This window comes from Pogoniulus pusillus, chromosome Z (assembly GCF_015220805.1).
Source record: "Pogoniulus pusillus isolate bPogPus1 chromosome Z, bPogPus1.pri, whole genome shotgun sequence".
Taxonomy (NCBI): Eukaryota; Metazoa; Chordata; class Aves; order Piciformes; family Lybiidae; genus Pogoniulus; species Pogoniulus pusillus.
The window spans coordinates 8,125,704-8,141,212 of NC_087309.1; the positions used below are offsets into that span (position 1 = coordinate 8,125,704).

Consider the following 15,509-nt stretch of genomic DNA (forward strand, 5'->3'; position numbering starts at 1 on the left):
TAGAAGAAGTCTTAAGCATACAGGTCTCCAGGCACGTAACTCATAATTCATCTGTTAGAACAGTATTGTCAGGATTCCCAATATAGAGCAGCCTTCCCCTCCAAATTAAGTGCACTTGGCCTGTTTTGTGTGTTGTTGTTGTTTTTACCCTAAATGTTATAATACTTTTAAAAGAAAATATTTTCAAACAGATGCTGTGTCACATTTCAGGTGACAGGATCCTTCTGGCTGTAAATCCAGCGATGTGTCCTATGACCCCCTCTTTTAAATCTTACCTCAAGGTCTGTAATTTGTGCCCTGTATCATAGAATCAACCAGGTTGGAAGAGACCTCCAAGATCATTCAGGCCAACCTAGCACCCAGCCCTGTCCAATTCACTGTAGGCCATAGCACTAAGTGCCTAATCCAGGCTTTTCTTGAACATCTCCAGGAATAGCTACTCCACCACCTCCCTGGGCAGCCCATTCCAATGCCAATCACTCTCTCTGCCAAGAACCTCCTCCTAATATCCAGCCTACACTTCCCCCAGCACAACTTGAGACTGTGTCCCCTTGTTCTGTTGCTGGTTATCTGGGAGAAGAGATCAACCCCCACCTGGCTACAGCCTCCCTTCAGGTAATTGTAGACATCAATGAGGTCACCCCTGAGCCTCCTCTTCTCTGCCTTTAGCCTCCTCTTCTGCACACCCCCAGCTCCCTCAGCCTCTCCTCATAGGGTTTGTGTTCCAGGCCCCTCACCAGCCTTGTCGCCCTTCTCTGGACATGTTCCAGTATTTCAACATCTCTCTTGAACTGAGGAGCCCAGAACTGTCTTCCATCATCCTTAAAGCACCGCTGAATGTGAGGTTTACACAAGGTTTATGCAGATCTACTGTGACGTTGGTCTAATGTAAACTGAAGACTTTAATCTGGGAAGATGTTTACTGAGCCCATTTTTAGCATTTTTTTAGGGATGCATCCAACCTAATTTTTTATTTCAGCCAGTTCACCCCATCCTTGAAGAGCTTTGCCAATACTCAATTAGATTGAGAGTTCACAATGCCCACTTTTCAGTGGCATTGACTCTCATATCTCAAATATCATGGTTTATAGTGAAATCCTTTATGTGTGTAAGTAGTTGAAAACTGATCAGGTAGCCTTGTTGAACTAAATAGCTGCATTGTTTCAGGCTTTGCAACAACAGAAGATCTCTCAGACCCCAACTGTTGTAGGTAATCATTTGATCCTGTGTATAAATCGACTTTGTACTGAATGAAACCATTTCCATTACTAATGAATGGCTAATTCTGTCTCCTGTGCTGTTGGATCTAGTGCTTTTGTAAAGTAGCCTCATCCATACGGAAGTCACATGTACTTCCTTTATTTTCAGTGACTTCTGCGTGTTTGTTTTCTTGAGAAATGTGATAATTGATACTTTGAATGTTTTCTGTTTGGTTCCCCATATTTCCACTAATGAGTGGGAGCCAATGGCATCCTGGGCTGGATCAGGAACAGTGTGGCCAGTAGGACAAGGGAGGTTATTCTTGCCCTGTACTCAACGCTGGTCAGGCCACACCTTGAGTACTGTGTCCAGTTCTGGGCTCCTCAATTCAAGAGAGATGTTGAGGCGCTGGAATGTGTCCAGAGAAGGACAATGAAGCTGGTGAGGGGCCTGGAGCACAGCCCTGTGAGGAGAGGCTGAGGGAGCTGGGGGTGTGCAGCCTGGAGATGAGGAGGCTCAGGGCAGACCTCATTGCTGTCTACAACTACCTGAAGGGAGGCTGTAGCCAGGTGGGGGTTGGTCTCTTCTGCCAGGCAACCAGCTACAGAAGAAGGGGACACAGTTTCAAGTGATGCTGGGAGAGGTCTAGGCTGGATGTTAGGAGGAAGTTGTTGCCAGAGAGAGTGATTGGCATTGGAATGGGCTGCCCAGGGAGGTGGTGGAGTCGCTGTCCCTGGAGGTGTTGAAGCAAAGCCTGGATGAGGCACTTAGTGCCATGGTGTAGTTGACTGGCTAGGGCTGAGTGATGGGTTGGAGTGGATGATCTTGGAGGTCTCTTCCAACCTAGTTGATTCTATGGTGGGTATAGCTGGTGTTAATAACAGAGTATGTGTACATGATAGCATTACATTCTTCTCTGTTATCTTTTGCCCTATTGTATGCATGCTTGCTAATTGGAAGGTAACTCTGAGCTGAAGTTAGGGCAGTGATTACTGCATATGGAAACCAGGAGCAAGCACTCAGAGTTAAAATAGCTGCTGGTAGAATTAGATCACTAACAGGCTTTCAGCAAAGTAATGCTCATTTTCCTCTCTACACACTTCGACACAGAATGTATATTTTTAATTCCACATATTTTCTGAATGATCTTACAGTGTAGCAATCCTCTCAATAGATTCTGTATGAATCTTTTAATTTCAGGTACTTAATGTGACTGCCCACTTCAGCATTCAGCTTTCCCATACTGAAGACTGAGGACCAAGCCTGCCACAGGCTCCTGCCAACACTGCAAATGTAAGTTTATGCCTAACCTTTTTTTAAGAAGGTAGAATTAGTCATATACTTAGGTGTTTGCAAATCAGAAGCAGTGTGTGTGTTTGTGGTTACTGAGGCTTATTATCTTGCATAAATAAACGTTTAGTCATGAGCAGCACTCCATAGCTTCTTATCATAGAGCACAGGTGATCTCTGACAGCATTGAGCTGCTCATTTCATGGGACTTGAGAATGAAGATAAGTGCTGCCATCTAAACCCAGATATTTAACTGGCAACTTTAATATGAATTTAACAACTATTGGTAATAATTGCCTCCAGTTGATCTTTTCTTTTCAAATAATGTGCAATTATTTCTAGCATTTTTTACTGATGATTTTGATATTTTAAAAATCTTATTTGGAAAACAGGGATAATTTTCTCTTGCATTAATAATGCATGTATGCCACTCTGATTGTTTTAATTCCTTCTGCCATAACTCAACAACTTTCTGTATATTCTCAAATGAGGTATCTATACCTCTATGGCATATGCATTATCATTTAAGTTTGTTTTTGCAAATACCCTTGGGCACACCCAGTGTATAGCTTCTCAAAATGACAAATTGCAGAATTGGGAAAAGGAGAGTACTCTCCAAAGATATCTGACGTGCTCTTAATTTCAAATGCTGTGTGGGTTCTAATGACTTGCTTCAAGTTGAGGCAAGCTTTTGTAGAAGAGGATGCATAGAATGCATAATTTTGGAGGGCACCCTCGAAGATCCTCTTGTCCACCTTCTCAGCAGTGAGCAGGGGCATCTCCAGCTAGATCAGGATCCTGTCCTAGCAAACCTTAATCAGCTAGGGAGTCACTTGTGCTCCATTCTCAATTCCTCAAGAGGGCTATCAGTGCCTTTCTCCTGAAGTGACACTGTCTTGTCACAACTCAGGTCACCCCTGAGCCTCCTCTTCTCCAAGGTTGTTTAGCCTGTAGAAGAGGAGGCTCAGGCGTGACCTTATTGCTATCTACAACTGCCTGAAGGGAGGTTGTAGCCAGGTGGAGGTTGAACTCTTCTGCCAGGCAACCAGCAACAGAACAAGGGGACACAGTCTCAAGTTGTGCTGGGGGAGGTCTAAGCTGGATGTTAGGAGGAAGTTGTTGCCAGAGAGAGTGATTTGCATTGGAATGGGCTGCCCAGGGAGGTGGTGGAGTCGCCATCCCTGGAGGTGTTTAAAAAAGGCCTTGCTGAGGCACTTAGTGCCATGGTGTAGTTGACTGGCTAGGGCTGGGTGCTAGGTTGGACTGGATGTTGTCAGAGGTCTCTTCCAACCTGCTTGATTCTATGATTCTATTCTATGATTTCACAACAGGAAGAAAAAGTGAGATATTGGTGTTTCAACCCTGAAATGTACATTGGCTTGGCTGGTGTCTCTGGCCATAGGCAGGTACATCTGTGAGAAAATGCCTGGCCTTGTGAGACATGTACCATGTGTGTCTGGGTGGACCTGATTAAATGCCTGGAGAGCACAAATTTTCGTAAGGAAGGAAATACTGGAATAGAAACTAAAACCAAACTAAGGCAGGTCACCTATTACTACAGCATAATATTAGTTGTCCAGTTATCTGTCTCTTCTCTGCCTTCTACTCCTGCCTTCTCCCGCCCTGTCTGGGCACCTCAATCTGCAGCCACGAGAGAGACCGTTGAGAATTGTTTCACGTCTCTCATTCCCACAGTTGGACTTGCTCAGCAGTTTGGGAACAATAGCTGCTTCATTGCTGAGTTGTGAAACAAAAAAGTTAAGAGTATCAGCAACAACGCATGAAAAATGCGATGAGCAGCCTTCCACAGGAAGAGGTTTTTTCCACGACAGTGTGTAGGTATACAGGATTTATTAGTGACAGAGCTGATAAGTAAGAAATGCTTCTTTTGTGCAACATCAGCCAGCTCAATGCCGAGAGAACCTTGAGATTTACTAATAATAGCAGGAAGGAAGAACCCTGTTAAACAGAGATAGCAAAGCTGGAATAATTGGTGTGTGTAAAACCCAAGGTTGTTTTTCCCTCTCCAGAGCCCCCACTCCCCCCTTTTTTTTTATAGTCAGCTTTGAGAAGAGAAAGGGGGGAAAAAAGTTTCTCAGGAGGAGAAACTTGCTTTCAAGGGAAGGTAGAGTTGGTACAGTGAAAGTGATATATATGGTACATGTGAAAGATGTGAAAATAATGCAAAGATGTGAGATGAGGTTCAGTTGTGGCTTTGAAAAAATTTTCTGTTCTGTTTTCTGACTCTAAGTGTGAACTAGGCCAGGAGAGGCTTGTGGAATTGACTCACTCTGTGTGCTATTAGTAGAAGTCTTGATTTTCTATGGGTAGTTTTAAATTTAGCCTTCGAGACATTGCTGTTTCAGCATTTGCTGTTTGGTTGTGTGCAGGGATTCAATTTATTGCTTTTACTAAGTTCTGAAAAGAATGACAGAAAATCATCATTGTATTTTACAGCCATGCAAACAATACATATGGATCCTAGCCATCTTAAGTATTATTTTGAAATGTTCATTTCTTCTTGTCTTTGTTCCTTTTACTGAGCATTATTTTAATGGTGCAGAGATTGTTGAAGTATTTTGGTCCTCTGCAAAATATGTCCTGAGAGTGCTTTCCATTCCGAGACCCTCCACAAAACAGCTGAAGAGCTGCTACTTCATTTACATCAAACAAAATCAAGAACTGTGGGTACTGGTAGATAGTAGCTGAAGATGAGCCAGCAGTGTGCCCAGGTGGCCAGGAGAGCCAATGGCATCCTGACCTGCATCAGGAACAGTGTGGCCAGCAGGACAAGGGAGGTTATTCTGCCCCTGTACTCAACACTGGTCAGGCCACACCTTGAGTGCTGTGTCCAGTTCTGGGCCCCTCAATTCAAGAGAGATGTTGAGGTGCTGGAAAGTGTCCAGAGAAGGGCAACAAAGCTGGTGAAAGGAACACAGCCCTGTGAGGAGAGGCTGAGGGAGCTGGAGGTGTTTAGCCTGGAGAAGAGGAGGCTCAGGGCAGACCTTATTGCTGCATACAGCTACCTGAAGGGAGGCTGTAGCCAGGTGGAGGTTGGTCTCTTCTGCCAGGCAACCAGCTACAGAACAAGGGAACACAGTGTGAAGTTGTTCTGGGGTAGGTCTAGGCTGGATGTTAGGAGGAAGTTCCTGCCAGAGAGAGTGATTGGCATTGGAATGGGCTGCCCAGGGAGGTGGTGGAGTCACCGTGCCTGGAGGTGTTGAAGCAAAGCCTGGATGAGGCACTTAGTGCCATGGTCTGGTTGACTGGCTAGGGCTGGGGGATAGGTTGGACTGCATGATCTTGGAGGTCTCTTCCAACCTGGTTGATTCTAGGATTCTGAGAAACTTGCTGAGGCAAATAAATTCAACCAACATACAAGATGTAAACTTCTCATTTGGAGCATGCTGAGTAAGAGTTTGGATTTTTTTTAGCCTTTTTTTTTTCCCCACTGCTGTGGACTGAGAGGTCTCTCTACATTTGAATTGGACTTGAAGCAACTTAGCAGAAACAAAAAAAAATTGGAACGTTTTAGTATGTTTCATTTCAAAACAATGTTCTGCCTAAGTGCAACACTCAGTCTAAATGATTTGAAATGGAAAACCAGGTGTTAATTGAATTGTAAAACAATTACATCTTATGCCTTTGGCAATGCAGTCAGTAATGTACTTCAGTTGTGTGATACAGTTAGGGGAGTGCCGCATGCTTGTAGAGTAGGGCATGATGTGGGGGAGTACACAAAACTGAGCTGAGCTGCCTGTGTTTTGGAGGTGTCAAAGTCTATTAGAAGGGTACAAAGGATGACATGAATGAATGAATGAGTTTGAAATGAGGCACTGGGTTGCTGTCTGTGCCACTATGAGAACTGATCCACAAATGGGCCCCAAGTCCCTTTGCAGTGACTTGTAGACCTTTCATCTATGTGAGAGTGTTCAAGACCAGGTTAGATGGGAGTCTTAAGCAAGGTGGTCTAGTAGGAGGTGTCTCTGCCCAGGGTAGGGGATTTGGAACTAGATGAAGGTCTCTTTCAACCTGAACCCTTTTATGACTATGATTCTATGAGAGGAGCAGAATGGACAAGGAGACAGCTGGATGAGATGTATCTGCATGACTTTTGGGATCATGGCTCCAATAAAGGCTAGGAACAGCAGGAGTATGAGAAGGTACCAGTACCATGAACCAGAGTGTGTGTGTGAGAGAGAGTGAATCTGTTTCCAGTAGCTGTGTCTGTGTACATGAATACACAAGTGCTAGAGCTAATATTTATTCTTTTTAGCCTGGCAATAGGCCCTCTTGGGTTTGTGAAAGTTGACTAGGAAAGAGACCAGTCTTGATTCCTCTCAACTGTGTAAGTTAGTATTTGTATTTCACAGTACTGAAAATTTAATTCCTATGCTTTTGCCACCTTAAAAGGAGGTTATGCATAAATAAAAACCTGGAGGGGAGCAATGCTGAAGGTGTAACTAAAACAGAATAGAAAGAAATAAATGCCATCTACTATCTAATTATGCATGAACAGACTTGTTCTGATAATGTCATATTTTATTATACACCTTCCTTCTTTGGAGAGGTTGAAGGGGCAATGGCAGCAGTTAAGTGCCCACTTGGGAGCAAAGCAGAGAGGAAAGCATTTGCTCACCTCGGTAGGAGGATAGCTTGCAGATGATAAAATGCTGCAGTATGATAGGTTGGACTGGATGATCTTGGAGGCCTCTTCCAACCTGGTTGATTCTATGACTATGATTAATACAACAGGAATTTATCAGGAAACACAGATCTGTAGTTTCAGGAATTGCCCATTCCCACAACAACTGAAAAAGAACAATTTATATCTCATGGCTCTCATTCTTTGCATTCACTCTAAAAGGGTATTGCATAACTCTTGCTCATTATTCTCAATATAATATTTAATGTGAAAGCCACATTTCATCATTTGATCTATTTATATGCTGTCTGTACACATCAAAACAGACTTTCTTTGGATTCAGTTCATTGTACCTTAAAAATAATTCAAGTATCACAGGTTTCAGTGTAAACAATGAAGGATTCCAACCTTCAAGTCATTGCCAGATGTTTAAAAAAAAAACGCACTTGGAATTGCTTCAGTAATTATCAGTGTTCTCTTATAAAGCTAAATAGGCTTTTCCTGTGATGGAAAGAAGATTAAAGGTCATATAGTTCAAAATATCTTTTTGGACGTTGCTAGATTAAGGAAAATAAACTCTTTCATTAATAAGATCAGCTTCTTTAGGGACATTTGAGCTGAAAGGAACCAGCAGGGACAGAATTATGTAAATACCATGAACCTTCTGAGGAACAGTATATTATTTTTTTTTCCTGCAGCCCTCTTAGTGATGTCTGAGTGACATGGTCTGGCCCTTGAACTTCAAATTGAGTAAAGCACCATTGCTGATATGAGCCAGTGACTTTTTGCCTGAAGACTGCTGTGTCGAGTGTTACACAGAAATGAACATTACCCTGGAAAATGAAATATGCTTGGAATATTTGGGTAATGCCTTCTTTCAGTTATGTATCAATAAAACACAGCAAGCAGTAAAGAAGTGGGAAACACTGGTCAGGCCACAGCTTGAGTACTGTGTCCAGTTCTGGGCTTCTCAATTCAAGAGAGATGTTGAGATACTGGAATGTGTCCAGAGAAGGGCAACAAAGCTGGTGAGGGGCCTGGAACACAGCCTCGTGAGAAGAGGCTGAGGGAGCTGGGAGTGTGCAGCCTGGAGAAGAGGAGGCTCAGGGGGGACCTCACTGCTGTCTACAACTACTTGGAGGGAGACTGTAGCCAGGTGGGGTTGGTCTCTTCTGCCAGACAACCAGCAACAGAACAAGGGGACACAGTCTCAAGTTGCGCCGGGGGAGGTCTAGGCTGGATGTTAGGAGGAAGTTGTTGGCAGAGAGAGTGATTGGCATTGGAATGGACTGCCCAGGGAGGTGGTGGAGTCACTGTCCTTGGAGGTGTTTAAAAAAAGCCTGGATGAGGCCCTTAGTGCCATGGTCTGGTTGACTGGCTAGGGCTGGGTGCTAGGTTGGACTGGACGATCTTGGAAGTCTCTTCCAACCTGGTTGATTCTATGATTCTATACATAGATCAGTCAGTCTAGTTGAGGATGCCCCTGCTAACTGCAGGGGGGGATTGGACTAGATGACCTTTGGAGGTCCCTTGCAACCCAGACCATGCTATGATTATGCTTCTATGATTCAGTGTATATTTTATTGTGACTCTAGATTAATGCACTGCAGAAAAAAAACACTCAATGAGTACATTTGTTTGTATGCTCCATGCTTGCATTAAGTATTGAAAATACACAGTGCGTAGCCATAGCATTTGTGATAAGAGGTGCTTTTCATATATGAGAAGCAATGGGGCTTTGTGCATCTTTGCTCTGTGTACTTGCTCCAGGCTGTGTTGGCAGAGCAAGAATTTAAGGAAGTGTGTCAACTGTGAGGTCACCAAATTCAAACACAGTAGGAAATGTGTGTAACTGTGTCAAATTTATGCAAATACCTAAGTCAACTCCTCATTACTGCAGTATTATTTTGCTAGTTGAAGCAAGTATCAAGAACTTTTTTGAACGGGTTAATGTACAAGTGTGTAAATGACTCAGCCATTTCCTTCTCTTGCACAGAGCAGCAGCATAGAAGATCAAAATTTCTCTTTTGGCTAGTAGTGTCCCTTAACCTTCACCCCTTTGCTTTGTTCTTTGTTCAGATGATTAGGTGTTTTCCATCTGCACCTCTGTGGGAGAAGAATCTGTACTTGTTAATTTGAACTGACTTCCTAAGGAAGTCAGGCTTATCTGATAATGCTTTGTCCGTCCTCTTACCCCTGCAAGGACCTTTGAACAGGCTGCCCAGGTTCTATTCACTCTGAAGAGATGAGGTCTCAGCATACTATGTTCTTAAAAGCCTCATGAAACTGCAGCTGGATGGAGAGACCCTCCTGAGGAAATAGCTGCAAAGTGAAGTCAATCTTCACTAGACTGCGATCCAGACCTCTCTAATGTCCTTTTCTGATGTCTAATAAGGCTTAGGGTGTAATCTTTAATAGCAATAAATCATTATCAAGGTTTGCAGATATCCCCAAACATAATTAGTCTATTTTTGGTAGTGTTAAGATTCACTATATTTCTCAGAAGACTTTCTGTTTTCTGTTGTTGCCATCTGGAGAGCAGTGCTGTGTTCTTAGTAGCAATGAATGCGCTTGCACTTAACCATGTGCTTAGCGACTAATTGATATGGTCAAAGACTTCCAAACTCAGGAGTCAGACACCCAATTTTCTTTTGAAAGTGTCTTTGTTCTGGCAATCTTATGCCAGGAACATCAAATGCAACGTCTGGCTTGGGGACCACTCTTGCATGGTATATTCTGTGCAAGTGACTCCAGCAGGACAGTGTCAAAAAAAAAAAGAGAGAAAGGCATAAGGTTTAATTGAAAACAGGCATAATTAAGTGAGAACAAAAGGCAAAGTGTGCAAAATGTATGTTTAGCTTGAAAAACTCCCAGAATGTCATAAGTTCAGTTTTAATTGTGATAAAAACAAACAGTCAATTTCCTAGAGTTTCTCTTTGCTTTGTTCTGTCCTTTCAGCTCACTGCTCTGCCTCAATGCTCTGCCTCCTCAGTATCATTGCCCTGCTTTTTTCTCTCCAGCCCGACTGTCCCAGGAGGGATACTCTCTCCAATTGTTTCTATAAGCCACATGGCTTTTTCTTGTTTGGTGTTCTGTTGGATTTTTTTTTTCCTTTTTTTTTTTTCTGGTTGACATGAGTAATCTGAAGGAGTCTTCCACTGTACTTTCCAAAACCACCTCGAAACTGTGTACATTGCTATGAGTAAACTGCTTGACATCTGGTTCTTCTGAAATCTTTCCTTTCTTTCTAAAGCCCAGTCCTAAGGATCTTGGGTTCTTTCTGTGTTTGTATGTTGTGCTTCCAATGGGTACAAAATGCTTTCATAAAATCACCCTTCAATTGTGGTGCCTGTTATGGATCTCTTAAGCAAATTAGTTCGAACTTTTCTAATCCCTGCTCTGTGTGTAGCCTTCATGCATCGCCCTTCCCAAGTCAGGAAGACTCATGCAGAGAGTTTTCTCTTCTCTCATGCAGAGAGTGAGTTTTCTCTTCTCTCATGCAGAGAGTGAGTTTTCTCTTCTCTCATGCAGAGAGTGAGTTTTCTCTTCTCTCATGCAGAGAGTGAGTTTTCTCTTCTCTCATGCAGAGAGTGAGTTTTCTCTTCTCTCATGCAGAGAGTGAGTTTTCTCTTCTCTCATGCAGAGAGTGAGTTTTCTCTTCTCTCATGCAGAGAGTGAGTTTTCTCTTCTCTCATGCAGAGAGTGAGTTTTCTCTTCTCTCATGCAGAGAGTGAGTTTTCTCTTCTCTCATGCAGAGAGTGAGTTTTCTCTTCTCTCATGCAGAGAGTGAGTTTTCTCTTCTCTCATGCAGAGAGTGAGTTTTCTCTTCTCTCATGCAGAGAGTGAGTTTTCTCTTCTCTCATGCAGAGAGTGAGTTTTCTCTTCTCTCATGCAGAGAGTGAGTTTTCTCTTCTCTCATGCAGAGAGTGAGTTTTCTCTTCTCTCATGCAGAGAGTGAGTTTTCTCTTCTCTCATGCAGAGAGTGAGTTTTCTCTTCTCTCATGCAGAGAGTGAGTTTTCTCTTCTCTCATGCAGAGAGTGAGTTTTCTCTTCTCTCATGCAGAGAGTGAGTTTTCTCTTCTCTCATGCAGAGAGTGAGTTTTCTCTTCTCTCATGCAGAGAGTGAGTTTTCTCTTCTCTCATGCAGAGAGTGAGTTTTCTCTTCTCTCATGCAGAGAGTGAGTTTTCTCTCCTTTTCTTAAGTGAAGGTCCTTCTCATGCTAACCTCTGCCTGTAAGTATCCACCAGCTTTCTCGGTCTGCAGCTTAATTATTGGTATTTCTGTAGTGTTCTACAGTACTGGGATCAGAATCACAGAATCAACCAGGTTGGAAGAGACCCCCAAGATCATCCAGTCCAACCTAGCACCCAGCCCTATCCAATCAACTAGACCATGGCACTAAGTGCCTCATCCAGGCTTTTCTGGAATATCTGGGAATATTGGAAAGTGGAGGCAGCTGGTTTCTCGGCTTAAACTGAGCCAGGTGAAATATTTACCACGACCGAGGTGCACCTCTGCTCTTGTTGGTAAAATTTCTTGCCAAAATGCTTGCCTTTGTGGTTGGTGCTTGTGACTAGGAGAAAACAAATTGTTGGAAATATTGATCCTTGTGTTGAGCTTATGTGTTTCGTCCTGTCATCTCACTTCATCTTGTTGAGCAGAAGCAGACTGAGGTGGCTGCAGGTTGGTACCCGTGGTGGTGTTCCAGCATCTGTTTGTCATCTAGAGGAAGCAGAGAGGAAGAAGTTTTAGTCTTTGTGTTTGATAGAAAAGAAAAACAAAATCAGAGTTTTTCTTGAAGGTCTGAAAATTTGGCCTCGTGCACTCGTACACATTTACTGTATATTATCTTAACACTCTGCCTTTGTTTCCTTTTCCTGTGCTGCAGATTAGGAGAGTGCCTGTGGTGCAGATAGGCAACTTTAATTATTTTATCAGCTTTCAACAAGAGAAATGGCAGATTCTTATATTAATTCTTCAGAACTGGAGAAAGCCAGATTCCCAAATGGGATTCAGCCTTCATTTATAAACGAGTTTTAGTGATTCATGTCCTGAGAATCTTTTATAATGTGGATTAGTGCCATGTTATAAAACAGAGAGGGAAAGCCTGCATTTAGATACTAATGAGAGATTGTCTCAAGTTTGGGAATTTTTTTAAGGAGGTGGAAGAATGTACTCTATTGAACACTGGCCAAACCCCCTTGAATAAATCTTACTAATTCTACTTCCAGTTTTGTTTTCTTTTTTCTTTTTTTTTTTTCTTTTTTTTTCTTTTTTTTTTTTTTGTTACTTAGCTTTAAAGTCAAAGACTGAAGGCTGTGGGATCAGCAGAGCTTTTCTAAGGAAAGCCAGTTCATCTTCTGTTTCTGTGCTCATTGTCTTTACTGTCAGCTGTATTGGCAATTTGCTTGGTTTCCCAGAAATGTGTACTTCTGGTCACAGCCTTACAGATAGGGGAATTTTTTCGGAAGCTTTCTGTTGGCAATTGCAGGATGTGTAATTTGATATATGCATTTTTATTTGGATATGGGTGTGTTTTTCTCTGACTTAGAAGGTTAAATCAGTGTCTTTGGACAGAGACAAGTAGAACGAGAGTTTTCCACCTGCAAAGCAGAACAATTTTTCTTCTAACAGTCATGATTTGTTCTAGGCACGTAGTTGGCACCTGCCTTTCTGCTGGGCTGCATTTGGGATGATGGCTGTTGGGTTTTGCCAGAAATGCTGTCTGACATCAGTCTCTGCATTTTGTGGTGGTATGATGTATCATAATAATTCTCAAGAGCTTTTAGTATTCCATTTGTTGATAAGTTATTATGATGATACCTTTTACTGCATGAGGAGGAAAAAAAAAAAAACCACCAAACTGTAATGAAAAATTTTATGGGCAAAAAGGCTGCTTAAATTATGCTCTCTGCATACATTTTTGCATGTTTCATGGTTTCACCTAGTAAGAGATTCCCTAAGCCTTTTGTATTAAAGAAAATAAATAAATCCTGACTTTTAAACAGCTTCTTTTTAGGTATCTGTTTTATAGAACACAAAATGCCTTTAATAATGTTACAATTCTTATAAAAGCAAATCTGGAAGGTTGTAACTGGCAGATCAAACTGCAGATAGAAAATGGGCCAGAAGGATTTAAATTTTATTTTTTTTTTAATCTGTTTTGTTTGTTTTCAGAGTGGTTTCTAAGCATTTGACAATGAAATACATTTGGAGACTAGAAAACTCAGAAGCAGAAAAGAGCTTTGGAGAACTTCTATGCTTAGAGACCTGATCTGTTACAACTAACCAAGGAAGTGCTTGTTCTTTTTTTTTTTTTAAACCTCTGAAGAGAATCAAGTATTTGGTCAGCAATGTTCTAAAATAAAAGAAACACAGAACCACTTAAACTCATAGAATCAGTCAGAGTTGGAAGGGATCACAAGGATCATCCAGTTCCAACCCCCCTGCCATGGGCAGGGACACCCTTCCCCAGATCAGGCTGGCCACAGCCTCATCCAGCCTGGCCTTAAACACATCCAGGGATGGAACCTCAACCACCTCCCTGGGCAACCCATTCCAGGCTCTCACCACTCTCGTGCTCAACAACTTCCTCCAGCTTTGCTCCATTCCCCCTAGTCCTGTCACTCCCTGAGAGCCTAAAATGTCCCTTTCCAGCTTTTTGTAGGCCCCCTTCAGATCCTTGAAGGCCACAGTGAGCCTTCTGGAAGCTTCCTCTTCTTCAGACTGAACAGCCCCAACTCTTTCAGTCTGTCCTCACAAGAGAGCTGCTCCAGCCCTCTGAGCATCCCAGTGGCCCTTCTCTGGACATGCTCCTGCATGTCCACATCCCTCTTGTAATAAGGGGTCCAGAACTGGATGCCGTACTCCAGGTGGGGTCTCAGCAGAGCAGAGGGGAAGAATCACCTCCCTTGACCTGCTGGCCACACTTCTCCTGATGCAGCCCAGGCTCTGGTTGGCTTTCTGGGCTGCAAGTGCACACTGCTGGCTCCTGTTGAGCTTCTCATCCAGCAGCATCCCCAAGTCCCTCTCCTCAGGGCTGCTTTCCAACCACTCACTGCCCAGCCTGGATTTGTGCTAGGAATTGCCCTGACCCAGATGCAGGACCTTGCACTTGGTCTTGTTAAGCCTCCTGAGGTTGGCTTGTGCCGTCCTCTCCAGCCTGTCCAAGTCCCTCTGGATGGATCCCTTCCCTCCAGGCTGTCTGCTGCACCACACAGTGTGGTGTCGTCAGCAAACTTGCTGAGGCTGCGCTCAATGGCACTGTCCATATCACCAACAACAGTATCACAGTATCACCAAGGTTGGAAGAGACCTCACAGATCATCAAGTCCAACCCTTTACCACAGTGCCCAAGGCTAGACCATGGCACCAAGTGCCACATCCAACCTTGCCTTGAACTGCCCCAGGGACGACGACTCCACCACCTCCCCGGGCAGCCCATTCCAGTGCCCAATGACTCTCTCAGTGAAGAACTTTCTCCTCACCTCCAGCCTAAATTTCCCCTGGCGCAGCCTGAGGCTGTGTCCTCTTGTTCTGGCGCTGGCCACCTGAGAGAAGAGAGCAACCTCCCCCTGGCCACAACCACCCCTCAGGTAGTTGTAGACAGCAATAAGGTCACCCCTGAGCCTCCTCTTCTCCAGGCTAACCAATCCCAGCTCCCTCAGCCTCTCCTCATAGGGCTGTGCTCAAGGCCTCTCCCCAGCCTCGTCGCCCTTCTCTGGACACGCTCAAGCATCTCAATGTCCCTCCTAAACTGGGGGGCCCAGAACTGAACGCAGTACTCAAGGTGTGGTCTGACCAGTGCAGAGTACAGGGGCAGAATGACCTCCCTGCTCCTGCTGACCACACCATTCCTGATGCAGGCCAGGATGCCACTGGCTCTCTTGGCCACCTGGGCACACTGCTGGCTCATGTTCAGGCGGGTATCAATCAGTACCCCCAGATCCCTCTCTGTCTGGCTGCTCTCCAGCCACTCCGACCCCAGCCTGTATCTCTGCATGGGGTTGTTGTGGCCAAAGTGCAGCACCCTGCACTTGGAGCTATTGAATGCCATCCCATTGGCCTCTGCCCATCTGTGCAGGCAGTCAAGGTCCCGCTGCAGAGCCCTTCTGCCTTCCAACTCAGTCACATCTGCCCCCAGCTCAGTGTCATCTGCAAACTTGCTGATGTTGAACAGGACTGGTCCCAGGACTGATCCCTGGGGGACTCCATTTGTCACTGGTCTCCACTTGGGCATGGACCCATTGACAGCCACTCTTTGGGTGTAGCCATCAAACCAGTTGGTTCTCCATCTGATGGTCCACCCATCAAACCTATGTGATGCCAGCTTGGAGACCAGGATGTGGTGCATGACAGTGCTGAAGGCCTTGC

General features: G+C 44.0%; 1 protein-coding gene across 1 annotated transcript in view; it reads left to right on the forward strand.

The window, feature by feature from the left end:
• The window catches only part of LIFR (LIF receptor subunit alpha), a 67,518-nt gene that overhangs the window by 8,700 nt on the left and 43,309 nt on the right, over positions 1-15,509 (forward strand). Inside the window, exon 2 of the mRNA XM_064176625.1 lies at positions 2,401-2,493. The gene's annotated coding sequence lies outside the window, so the exon portion shown is untranslated. The remainder of the gene's footprint in view (positions 1-2,400; positions 2,494-15,509) is intronic.